The sequence below is a fragment of the Crinia signifera genome, chromosome 11 (assembly GCF_055691185.1).
Source record: "Crinia signifera chromosome 11, ASM5569118v1, whole genome shotgun sequence".
NCBI lineage: Eukaryota > Metazoa > Chordata > Amphibia > Anura > Myobatrachidae > Crinia > Crinia signifera.
The window spans coordinates 90,954,729-90,967,642 of NC_139227.1; positions in this window are offsets into that span (position 1 = coordinate 90,954,729).

Here is a 12,914-nt window from a genome sequence, read left to right on the forward strand (position 1 = left end):
GGTCATTACCAGGGTTGAACTCCCATGTTGAACGCGACCCGTGTTGAGGCCGCAAGGACACGGCAATAACCTGGGTCTAGAGTGCGGTCTGAAAGCGGTATAAGTGTTTTCTTTTAACCCTCCATAAGAAATCACATACTGTAGGAGAAGACCTTTTAAGGATATATAAGGATTAATATATATATGGATTAAGTATATATACTTCATCAAAGTCTGAGGTTTTTTTTTTATCGATTCTAAACTCTTAACAATCCTGCTGAAAACACTGGCTGCCTTTTCTTTCTTGTTAAAACGTTTGGTGGAATTTTTTTCACCAGTGTGAGCTACTAAGGTATCTAGCGCAACATGTATAAAAACTTTCTACTGAATGTTGACATAGTCGACATGGACAACGTCTAGGTATAGTCGACATGGACAACGTCTAGGTGTACTGTGTCCCACTGCACTCACTATGCTTTGGGCACGGTGCCTCACTGCGCTCAGAACACTATTAGATTCTCCCACCATGCCATAGTGGATGGAAGGGAATGAAATACCACCAGTCAGTACAACTCATGTCGACCTAATGCGACCCTGTCAACCTTAGCCATGTCGACCTATTCCAGGTGTAAATCTAAGCCCTGTCTACCTTCATAGCGTCAACTTAGTGACCATATTTTATTTATTTATTAACAGTTTCTTATATAGCGCACACATATTCCGCAGCGCTGTACAGAGAATATTTGTACATTCACATCAGTCCCTGCCCCAGTGGAGCTTACAATCTATATTCCCTACCACATGTACACGCACTCATTCTATGGTTAACTTGTTGGGATCCAATTAACCTACCAGTATATTTTTGGATTGTGGGAGGAAACCGGAGCACCCGGAGGAAACTCACACAAGCACGGGGAGAATATACAAACTCCGCACAGTTAGAGCCATGGTGGTAATTGAACCCATGACCTCAGTGCTGTGAGGCAGTAATGCTAACCATTACACCATCCGTACTGCCCTGAGGGTTGCCTACCCTCCCGGAATGGCCGTCAGGCTCCCGTAAATCGGGTCCCCCGTCCGGCCCCCAAAAAAATTGGGAAACCCTCCCGGATACTGCCGATACCCCACAATCTCCCTGGCCACAGCGGTAAATTACAGCGATTCGCACCTTGTTGGGGGCAGAGCTAAATATGCAAATCACCTCAAAGACCCATGAATTGCGGGATTTCCAGTACTGGGGGCGGGGCTTGATTACCCAGAGAGGAGCTGCTGACAGTCTTCTCTCTGGGCTTCTCACGGAGAGGAGATTTTAAAAGTAGGCAAACCTGCCCTATGCCCTTTAGCTAGGAGTTGCAGAAGAACACTTAATATTTTAAAAATGTAAAAATAAAGTATCAATATTGACTACATAAAAACAAGGGTTTGGCTAATAAACCAAGGTTGAACTAGATGGACACAAGTCTTTTTTTCAGCCTTAACTACTATGTAACTATGTAACAGTATTTCTCTTTCAATGGTCCTGGTGACACAGCTCAACACTGGGATGTAGGAGGGTCCGAAGGAGCCAGGCACCTATCCTAAAGCTTTAGAGGGTAGGCTCCTCCCCTACTGCATCCCTGGACTCTTCAGTTCATGTTAGGTGCCCACTGGAGTGGGTGCTATTCTAAAGGGCTGCGGGAGCAGCCGAAGAAATAGAGTAGTTAGGGAATTTTTTATTGTTTTATTAATTTTCACCCTAGCTAGGTAGGCACAGTGTGAGGATTCTCATAGTGAATCCTCACACTGCTAGCGCAGCAGGAGCTGACAGAATCGCGTCCTGTCAGCTCACTGTGCACAGGGGAGACGCTGTCTGGCCTCCCTGTGCAGCGCTTTCAGTCTCTATTAAGAGGCTGCCTGGGCTCCGGAGTATCCTGAAACCGGCTCCACGTTTAGGTGGGGATCATGGGGGACAGGCGCTCCGTGATGGCGGCGGCCATTTTATGCGGAGCTTACACGCTGAGCTCCTATATGAGAGGACAGCAGCGTTGTGACAGGCATGTTCCAAGTGGTCCCCAGTCGAGGGGGAGACACTGGAACTAGGAAATCCTACCTAAGGAGCGGCTGACTGGGGGTGGTTGGCGCCAAAAGTCACGGACCCCGCAGCAGCAGGGACTTTTGGTCTCTTCCTTCACTCTGACTTTGGCGCCTTTCAGAACGCTTGCAGCGGAGCTGAGCTGGCTTACTGATCCTGGCAGAGTGACTTGGATTTCCTGGGCATCGTTTCCCCGCAGTTGAAACCAACAGACAGCTAAGTGATTGGGTGCATTGACTCTGTATAAACGCTTGTACATTGTTTGCACTGTGTATATTGATATATATATTTCACTTGCATCATGTCTGAGCATCAGGCTGTGGTTTTGGGGGAGGGAGCCCTTAGTGCACTGAGCACGTGCAATGTTTGCACACAAAAGTTTGTCCCTGAGCAGATGGCCAAGGGGGGCTTATGTATTACTTGCGCTGATGTGAGACCCATGGGCAGTGAACCCCATAGGGCAGAGCAGAGTGAACCTGCGTGGGCCAGTGCCCTAGGCAGGTCAGTAAACGCTTTGGTGCAGCTTCTGGACAGGCAGAGTGATGTGTTGGTAGAATCACAGAGACCTATGCCATCATCTCAGCAGTCTTCTGGCTCCTTGCCTCTTACCCAGGCAGATCCTGCTCTTATTCAGGTGATGCAGGATACTGCTAAGGGGATCAACAGGTTTAGTGAAATACTGGACAAAATGGATGTTGATGTTGCAGGGACCCCAAAAGGTCTTATGCTATGCCTACTGTGGTAGATGAGGAGGAGGGAGCGTATTCTGATATCCTCTGGGATCAGGGTGATGATTTTGAAGAGACCTCTTCTGCTGGTATAGAGGATCTTATTGTAGCTGTGAAACAGGCTTTAAAACTGTCTGTGGAGGATAAGACTCCTGTTAAAGGTGTTTTTAAGCGACAGCGGAAGGAGGCTGTTACTTTTCCTTCAGATGAGGGGTTACAGGAATTGTTGGAAGGGGCTTGGAAAACTCCTGATAAGAGGCTACAAATGCCTAAGAGATTCCTTAGTCTGTACCCCATGCCAGAGTCTCATGCGGAGCTCTGGGAAAAGGTGCCAGTTGTGGATGCTTCAGTGGCACGTTTGTCCAAGGCTACTGTATTGCCAGTACAGGGCGGTGCAGCTTTTAAAGATTCTGTGGATAAAAAGCTGGAGGGTAACCTCAAGGCTATTTTTGAAGGGGTGGGATTCACTCTACGCCCCCTTAATGCTTCAGCCTGGGTCTCTAAGGCCATGATTGAGTGGGCTGGTGAATTATGCACCATGCTGCAGGCTGACCCTGGTGCATTGCTGCTAGCAGAGAAAATTAAGGCAGCTGCAGAGTATGTGGTGGAAGCAGAGGAGGAAGCTCTTAAAATGGCGACCAGAGTGTCCACAGTCTCTATTAATGCCAGGAGAGTGCTCTGGCTTAAGGCCTGGGAAGCGGACAATGAGTCCAAAAAGGCCCTAGAAACTTTAGCTTTCAAGGGGAAGTTACTATTTGGATCTGAATTAGAGGAAATTATTAAACAGGCCACGGGCGGCAAAAGTACATTTCTGCCGGCTCCCTCGGCTAAGCAGACTTCCAGATTCTCTGCTTTTAGGCCGTCCTTTCGGCCCTCTCCTAGAGGTGGTGCGTCCTTTCGAGGACAGTCTTTCAGGGGAAAGTTTCAGTCCTCTAGGGGCAAGACACAAAAGTCCAAGTTTGGTTCCTTTAACAAGAAGCCTGCCTCCAAAGGAGAGGACAAACCCTTCGCATGACTGTCAGGGGTTTTGCCCGGCAGTGATAAAGGTGGGGGGGCGTCTCACACATTTCAGGGACGCATGGGCTTCTCTAGACCAGGATGCCTGGGTATTAGATATTATAACCCAGGGCTACAAAATCCCTTTCAGAGGTCCGCCTCCAAAGAGGTTCATTCCCACATCCTTACCAAAGGAAGCGCTGCTTCGTACAGCTCTTGTGAAAGCAGCTCACTCCCTTTTGGAGAAAGGGGTGGTTACCCCGGTTCCCAGGGCAGAGTGGAAGAAAGGCTTTTACTCCACTCTGTTTCTGGTGCCCAAACCAGACGGGTCTTTCAGACCTATACTAAATTTGAAGTCCCTAAATGTTCACTTATGGGTAGACCATTTCAAAATGGAGTCCCTACGGTCAGTACTCCTGAGTCTGGACCAGGGAGAATTTTTGGCGTCCATGGATGTCCAGGACGCATATCTGCACGTCCCTATACACCCGGAGCATCAGACCTTGTTGAGGTTTGCTATAGGAGACCTGCATTTGCAATTCCGGGTGTTACCCTTTGGGCTAGCAACCGCACCAAGGGTATTCACAAAGATAATGTCAGTGATGGCGGCGGTGCTGAGACTCAGGGGAATCACAGTAATACCCTATTTGGACGATCTCCTGTTCAAAGCAGAGTCAGCAGCCATGCTTCAGAGTCACTTGGCAGAGGCCATCAGTTTTTTACAGGCTCACGGCTGGATTTTAAACTTGCAAAAATCTCAGTTGGTACCATCACAGCGGCTCCAATTCTTGGGAGTCATACTGGATACCCATCTCCATCGGGTATTTCTCCCGGAGGTAAAGGCCAGGGATCTGGTCACCTTAGTCCAGGAGATTCTCAGAGCTCGGAGCATTTCAGTATGGAGGTGCCTCAAGCTCCTGGGGAAAATGGTGGCGTCGTTCGAGACGCTTCAATTTGCCAGGTTCCACTCTCGGGTGTTCCAATGGAGCATTTTGTCAGCCTGGTCAGGAAACACTCTGACCATGAAGTCGGAGATGATAGTGCTGTCTTCGGACACTCGAGACTCCTTGAAATGGTGGACAGAAGTAGATTCCCTTCAGTGGGGTCGGTCATTACAGACCTGGGACTGGTTGGTAGTAACTACCGACGCCAGTCTCAGGGGCTGGGGGGCAGTAGTCCTGGATCTCAGGCTGCAGGGCCTGTGGACGTCAGAGGAATCAGTGTTACCAATCAACATCTTGGAGCTGAGAGCTGTCAGGAAAGTGATTTCCTTGGCGGGAGACAGGTTACTGAACCTCCCTTTGAGGATTCAGACCGACAATGCCACAGCTGTGGCGTATCTGAATCACCAGGGCGGTACACGCAGCAAATTGGCCATGTGGGAGGTGTCCAGAATCTTCCTATGGGCGGAACAGAATGTTCCAGCTATATTCATTCCAGGAGTAGAGAATATAGAAGCCAACTTCCTGAGCAGGGAGGAGCTCAAGGAAGGGGAATGGAGCTTACACCCTCAGATGTTTCATCAGATCACCTCGATGTGGGGAACTCCGGATGTGGACCTGATGGAATCCAGGTTCAACCATCAGGTGCCCAGGTTCTATGCCAGAACGAGGGATCCACTAGCGGAGGCAGTGGATGCCATGACTATTCACTGGCAGGGAGATCTCCTCTATGCATTCCCACCAGTACCAATGTTAGCGAGAATTTTGAAGAAAATACAGGGGCAGAAGGTTCCGGTGATCTTAGTGGCCCCAGATTGGCCAAGGAGGTCCTGGTACTCGAGGCTTCAGAGGTTGTCTGTGGACTCATGGCGTCTACCTCTGAGGCCAGACCTGATTGAATGGGCTAAGACAAGGCCCATTCAATCACCTGGATTCCGATCGATTGATTTTGACGGCTTGGCTATTGAAACCGCCATTCTGAAAAGGAAAGGTTTTTCTGAGGCAGTAGTACAGACTATGATAAAAGCCAGAAAAGCTGTATCTTCAGCAAATTATTATAGAGTCTGGAAGACTTACATTCGATGGTGTGAGAGAAGAAAGGCTCACACATCTCGTTTTAAGCTATCAAGAATGATGGAGTTTTTACAAGATGGTTTTTCATCGGGCCTAAGCCTTCAGTCATTGAAGGTGTAGATTTCGGCCTTGTCCATCTATTTCCAGAAAAGGATAGCCATTTTACCGGAAATTCAGACCTTTTTACAAGGGGTATCCAGGTTGAAACCTCCTTACAAGCAACCAGTAGCGCCTTGGGATCTGTCACTGGTTTTGGAATGCCTTCAGAAGGCACCCTTTGAGCCTTTAAGGTCGGCGGACTTTAAGTTTCTCACATGGAAGCTAGTGTTCTTGTTGGCAGTGGCATCTGCTAAAAGGGTGTCAGAGTTGGGAGCTTTGTCATGCAAATCTCCCTTCCTAATTTTTCATGACGACAGGGCAGTTCTGAGAACAGTGCCTCAGTTTTTACCGAAGGTAGTCTCTGCCTTCCATAAAAATCAGGAGATAGTTCTACCTGTGTTTCAACCCCCTGAGGGTTCTAAGAAAAGGGACAAGTTGAAGAGTTTGGATGTTGTGCGTGCTTTATGCATCTATGTGGACAGAGTAAAGAGTGTCAGAAAGACTGATACTTTATTGGTACTGTATGACGTACACAAGATTGGTTGGCCTGCATCTAAGCAGACTATTGCTAGGTGGTTGCGATCTGTGATAGCCTTTGCATACACCAAAGTGGGTAGGCCTGTACCGGCCAGAATAAATGTGCATACCACCAGGTCAGTTGCCACCTCTTGGGCGGTTCGACATGGGGCCACAGCTGAGCAGGTTTGCAGAGCTGCCACTTGGTCATCTGTTCATACCTTTGCCAAATTCTATAGATTCCACGAGTTCGAGTCGGAGGACGCATCATTCGGGCGAGCAGTGCTGAGAGCTGCAGACCTGAGCGTACCCACCCAAAGGACCGGCTCTGGAACGTCCCAGTGTTGAGCTGTGTCACCAGGACCATTGAAAGAGAAAAAGGGATTTTTGTAAGAACTTACCGTTCGAATCCCTTTCTCTGATATGGTCCTGGTGACACAGCGATCCCTCCCTTACGCTCAGTAAGTATGCCAGAAGTTCATGATGTTCATGTTAAAATGGTTAAAAGTTAACAGTTTCTGTTATAAAATGTGCATATAATATGTACAGGCGTTTGTACTGAGTTGATGTATTCCAGTGGCTTTGAAAGATTGAACTGAAGAGTCCAGGGATGCAGTAGGGGAGGAGCCTACCCTCTAAAGCTTTAGGATAGGTGCCTGGCTCCTTCGGACCCTCCTACATCCCAGTGTTGAGCTGTGTCACCAGGACCATATCAGAGAAAGGGATTCGAACGGTAAGTTCTTACAAAAATCCCTTTTATGTAATGCTCCATTTTTCATGTATCTGAATAAAAGTGGGCCCTGTTTCTGTCATTCTGGTAACCTACTACAGTATATCCAGTGGGAACTATACTCAATAATGATAATAATAATAATAATAATAATAATAATAATAATAATGTGTGGACTTCACTTTATTTCACTGCTTTTAGCTGTGTGCAATGTTCTGTACAATTAGTCTTTTGTTTCCTATTCCTGCTAATCTGCAGGGAATGTTCCAGCGTTTAAATATTTATCCATGGAAATGATGTGTTCCTGTCAATATAAATGCACTCACTTTTTATGAATGTTGTAAATGGAACTCTCAGTCAGGGGCTGGCTGGCAACTTTTAGCCTGGGGGGCAAGTCCAGAGCACTGGCCCATAAGTAACAGCGCATCGTTAAATTTAGGTTTTGCGGTTTAAAAATATGTATTAATAAAAAATAAAAAAAACAATAATAGGACACCACAGGCTGCTCCCCTGTATAATATCAGGACACCACAGGCTGCTCCCCATCTTATAATAATAACAGGACAACACAGGCTGCTCCCCCTGTATAATATCAGGACACCACAGGCTACTCCATGGGCGGTATTCAATGAGCCTGATTCGCCATGTTTTTATGGCGAATTTGTGCTGTTTGGCGAATTTCTGACTAAAACGGTGAATCACCCTATTCAATGAGCAGATGGCGAATACATTTCAAGGTTTTTTTCACCATGATTCACCGAGTAGCAATCGCTATCTTTTTATGGTGAAGTGGAATGTGAACTTTTAAAATAAAGTGTTTTGTTTTTTACATTTGGTGTCAAAAAATCAGGAATTTTCTTCTGAGGAGGGGCATGCTATTTTTATTCATGTGCTGTAAGCACATGAATATATATTTAATTAAAAAAAAAAAAAAAAAAAAAATTTTTTAACACAGCAGCCAGCAGGGGGCGCCGGAGCCGAGCCGCTCATTACATATTCATATATTCACTGCACACGATCGTTACGATCGTGTGTAGTGAATATACGCTCCCCTGCTGGCACCCCCGGGGGGCAGCCTGTGCTGCCTGGCACCCGGGGAGCCCACCTAACCCCCACAAACATTCTGGGCTAGGCAGAGAGACTTCCATCTCTCTGCCTGGCACCGTCCTCAGGCTCCCTGCGGCAATCGCCGCAGGAGCTCATATTCGCCAGTCAGGGGCAGCGAGCCCCTGACACGTTGAATACCGGAGCCCGCTGGCTCTGGAACGTGGCGAATGTGCAGCGAATCCTAAAAAGGATTCGCTGCACCTCGCAGGTATTCTCATTGAATACCGCCCCATGTCTTATAATAATAACAGGACAACACAGGCTGCTCCCCTGTATAATAATAGTACCCCCACAGGCTGCTCCTCCTGTATAATAAAAGTACACCACAGGCTGCTCCTCCTGTATAATAATAGTACCCACACAGGCTGCTCCTCCTGTATAATAATGGGACCCCCACAGGCTGCTACTCCTGTATAATAAAAGTACACCACAGGCTGCTACTCATGTATAATAAAAGTACACCACAGGCTGCTCCCCTGTATAATAATGGGACCCCCACAGGCTCCTACTCCTGTATGATAAAAGTACACCACAGGCTGCTACTCATGTATAATAAAAGTACACCACAGGCTGCTCCCCCTGTATAATAGGACACAACAGGCTGCTCCCCCTGTCTTATAATTATAACAGGACCCCACAGGCTGCTCCCCCTGTATAATAATAACAGGACCCCACAGGCTGCTCCCCCTGTATAATAATAACAGGACCCCACAGGCTGCTCCCCCTGTATAATAATAACAGGACCCCACAGGCTGCTCCCCCTGTATAATAATAACGGGACCCCCACAGGCTGCTCCTCCTGTATAATAATAACGGGACCCCCACAGGCTGCTCCCCCTGTATAATAATAACGGGACCCCACAGGCTGCTTCCCCTGTATAATAATAACAGGACCCCACAGGCTGCTCCCCCTGTATAATAATAAAGGGACCCCCACAGGCTGCTCCCCCTGTATAATAATAACGGGACCCCCACAGGCTGCTCCCCCTGTATAATAATAACGGGACCCCCTCAGGCTGCTCCCCCTGTATAATAATAACGGGACCCCCACAGGTTGCTCCCCCTGTATAATAAAATTGGCACTTGTTTCCTATCTGGGCGCCCACTAAGTTAATTGCGCACCATGCTATTCTCCGTAGAGAAATCTGATCGCATCGCATCGTACACATACACGATATTGAACGATGCGATGCGATGCGATGCGATCCGATTCGATTTCCCATAGGAAACAATGTTAAATGGCTCAATTTAGCCAAATTATCATAGGAACAATAGTAAATGGGCCAAAAACACCCCTGAACATTGAAATGTCCCCCCAAAAGTAGTTGAAGCCACCCCGCCATCAACGTGAACCAGAAGCGTGGCGAGCGCAGCGAGCCCGCGAGGGGCGGCGGTACGCGTCCTCCGACCTTTTCATGCCCTACTATCCACTAGGGCGTGGAGTGAGAATAGAATAGTGTGGCGAGCGCAGCGAGCCACCGAGCCCGAAGCGTGGCGAGCGCAGCGAGCCCCGCGAGGGGACGCGGATACCTTCACAGGTAAACGCGTCCCTTTGCGGGCTTCCCAGGTTTCCGCGTCGCCATGGACACCTGGGAAGCCCGCGAGGGGACGCGTATAACTGTGAAGGTATCCGCGTCCCCTCGCGGGGCTCGCTGCGCTCGCCACGCTTCGGGCTCGGTGGCTCGCTGCGCTCGCCACACTATTCTATTCTCACTCCACGCCGTAGTGGATAGTAGGGCATGAAAAGGTCGGAGGACGCGTACCGCCGCCCCTCGCGGGCTCGCTGCGCTCGCCACGCTTCGGGTTCACGTTGATGGCGGGGTGGCGTCAACTACTTTTGGGGGGACATTTCAATGTTCAGGGGTGTTTTTGGCCCATTTACTATTGTTCCTATGATAATTTGGCTAAATTGAGCCATTTAACATTGTTTCCTATGGGAAATCGAATCGGATCGCATCGCATCGCATCGCATCGTTCAATATCGTGTATGTGTACGATGCGATGCGATCCGATTTCATTACGGTGCCGTACGTAGAAAACCTGGGCGCCCAGATAGGAAACAAGTACCATAAAATTACATCACAGGTTGCTCCCCCTTTATAATAACAGGACACAACAGGCTGCTCCCCCTGTATAACATGACCCCACAGGCTGCTCCCCCTGTATTATAATAATAATAATAACAACAATAACGGGACCCCCACAGGCTGCTCCCCCTGTATATAAAGGGACCCCCACAGGCTGCTCCCCCTGTATAAAAATAACAGGACCCCCACAAGCTGCTCCCCCTGTATAATAATAACAGGGCCCCCACAGGCTGCTCCCCCTGTATAAAAATAACAGGACCCCCACAGCCTGCTCCACCTGTATAATAATAACAGGGCCCCCACAGGCTGCTCCCCCTGTGTAATAAAAATACATCACAGGCTGCTCCCCTTTTATAATAACAGGACACAACAGGCTGCTCCCCCTGTATAACATGATCCCACAGGCTGCTCCCCCTGTATAATATTAATAATAATAATAATAACAGGACCCCCACAGGCTGCTCCCCTTGTATAATCATAATGGGACCCCCCACAGGCTGCTCCCCTTGTATAATAATAATGGGACCCCCACAGGCTGCTCCCACTTATAAAATTAACTGGACCCCCACAGGCTGCTCCCCATTAAAATAATAACTGGACCCCCACAGGCTGCTCCCCCCTGTATAATAACTGAACCTTACAGGCTGCTCCCCCCTGTATAATAACTGAACCTTACAGGCTGCTCAGCCTGTACAGTCCCACTCCCTCTTACCTTGATGCCAGACAGTGAGGCAGGCTGCAGCATAGGGAAAAAAGTGTAACGCACAGGCAGGAAGTATGTGGAACATACAGAGTCTCTGTAGTGGCCTCCTGCACTTGACATGTCCTCAGTGCAGGAGGCCGGCGGCCATGTTTATGGAGACCACTCGGAAACTGGTTAGTCTGGCTGCAGCCTCAGAACAATGGTGGTCCGCACGCAAAACGATTCAGCTGCCCAGGGGGCACATGGCACCCTGCCCCCCAGCCCAGCCCGCCCCTGTTCTCAGTATTGGCAAATAGAGTAGTACCAGACAGAATACAAATACTGTAAAACATGGTGTTTATGGGGTGATTGGAACCAATGTGTTTCCAGTCTCATTACATACAGTAATGCCCCTTTCAGACCTCACTTTTTATCAGTTATTTTGCAGTTTTTTTACCATTTTAAAATTTGTAATTTGTGCAGTCTGAAAGGTTCAGAGTGAATTTACCGGTTCTATTGAACTGGTATTTCTCAACGGTAATAAAGCAGGGTCCTACCCATTTCAGACCCGTTTTTTTTTTCATCCACTGTTTTCTATGGGTTAAAATGGGTTCAGTGTTGTGAAAGAACAAAAACTGCACATGCTTAGTAATAGATTGGAGCTATGAAGGTGGTCATACACTGTGGGGACTTCTCGCAGCAGTGTAGAGCCAGCTGTTCCCCCTTGAGCGCAGGGTCCTTTTGCATGTGATATATTGCATGTGATCCCTGCTGGAGGCTGTCAGATCGTACAGATCATTGCGATCTAGGGGCTCTGATCTGATGCGCACGGAGCCGCGCATCAGATCGGAGTGGATCTAAAACATTGTGCAGTGTGTGCGGCGCGGGACCACCTGGAACAAGATCACTTAGAAAACGACCCTACATGTGTTTAGGGGCCATAGCCTTAGCGATTCACGCAGGATAAATCTGGTCAGATAGCCGGTCAGGGCCAGTGTTCTTTCCGGAGAACACTGGCCCTGATAGATCGTCAGTACACATTGCTGACACATGGCTGCGCATCGCTGTGTGCTAAGCGATCTTGCTGAGAGATCTACATCGCTTAGATGGCTCAGCACAGTCGCCCCGTGTGTAGGCCCCATTAAGGAGGTTGCAGAGATAGGCAGATGAGCTTCTGTCCCTCAGACCAGGATGAGAGAGCAGACAAATAGAAGCTTCCAGTTATTTACTTTCTACATTTACTCCGCTGCACCAATGACGACGATGCTCTTATCCACACAGTTGGTCATTCTGCTGCTCTGACTCACACAACACTCACCGCACTTTGCAGCAACTGAACTTGTATTTTTGCAAAATGCAGACTAGCTAAATGTAACTATGAGTCCTATCCTCTGGAATGGTGTTTGCAATACATCGTAATAGGAAACACTAGGAAAAATATGCGCACATCCTTGTTTGTCACTCCATCCCTAACAACAACTACACCCATAACGCACACAGAAACATGACGCAACGCACCAACTCCTTCCAGAAATGTTGTATCAAGATGCGTTAACATCCTGGCATTGAAAATACGCTGACGCTGGAAGTCCGAACCGTGGCCAGATGCTATGGGGCAGCAGGGTTAGGCTGCAGGGTAGAAAGGCTATGGTAATAATGGCAAGGTTAGGGCATTCTGCCCAACATTTTAGGAACATGAATCAGGACCCTTGTCCAAAAAGGTCCAAAAAGGTGGGGTGGTGAAGGGGGTGTGGCCCCATGGGGATGCCGCAGCAGCAATCCATGCCTTCATGTATGTATGCACACAGCATCTGTTCGTTGCTGCTCTGCTGAGCAGAGCAGCAATGGAAAGGGGGCTCCCAACTGCCTACCTCTACTGCGGGACACCCGGGTGGGACAGTCAC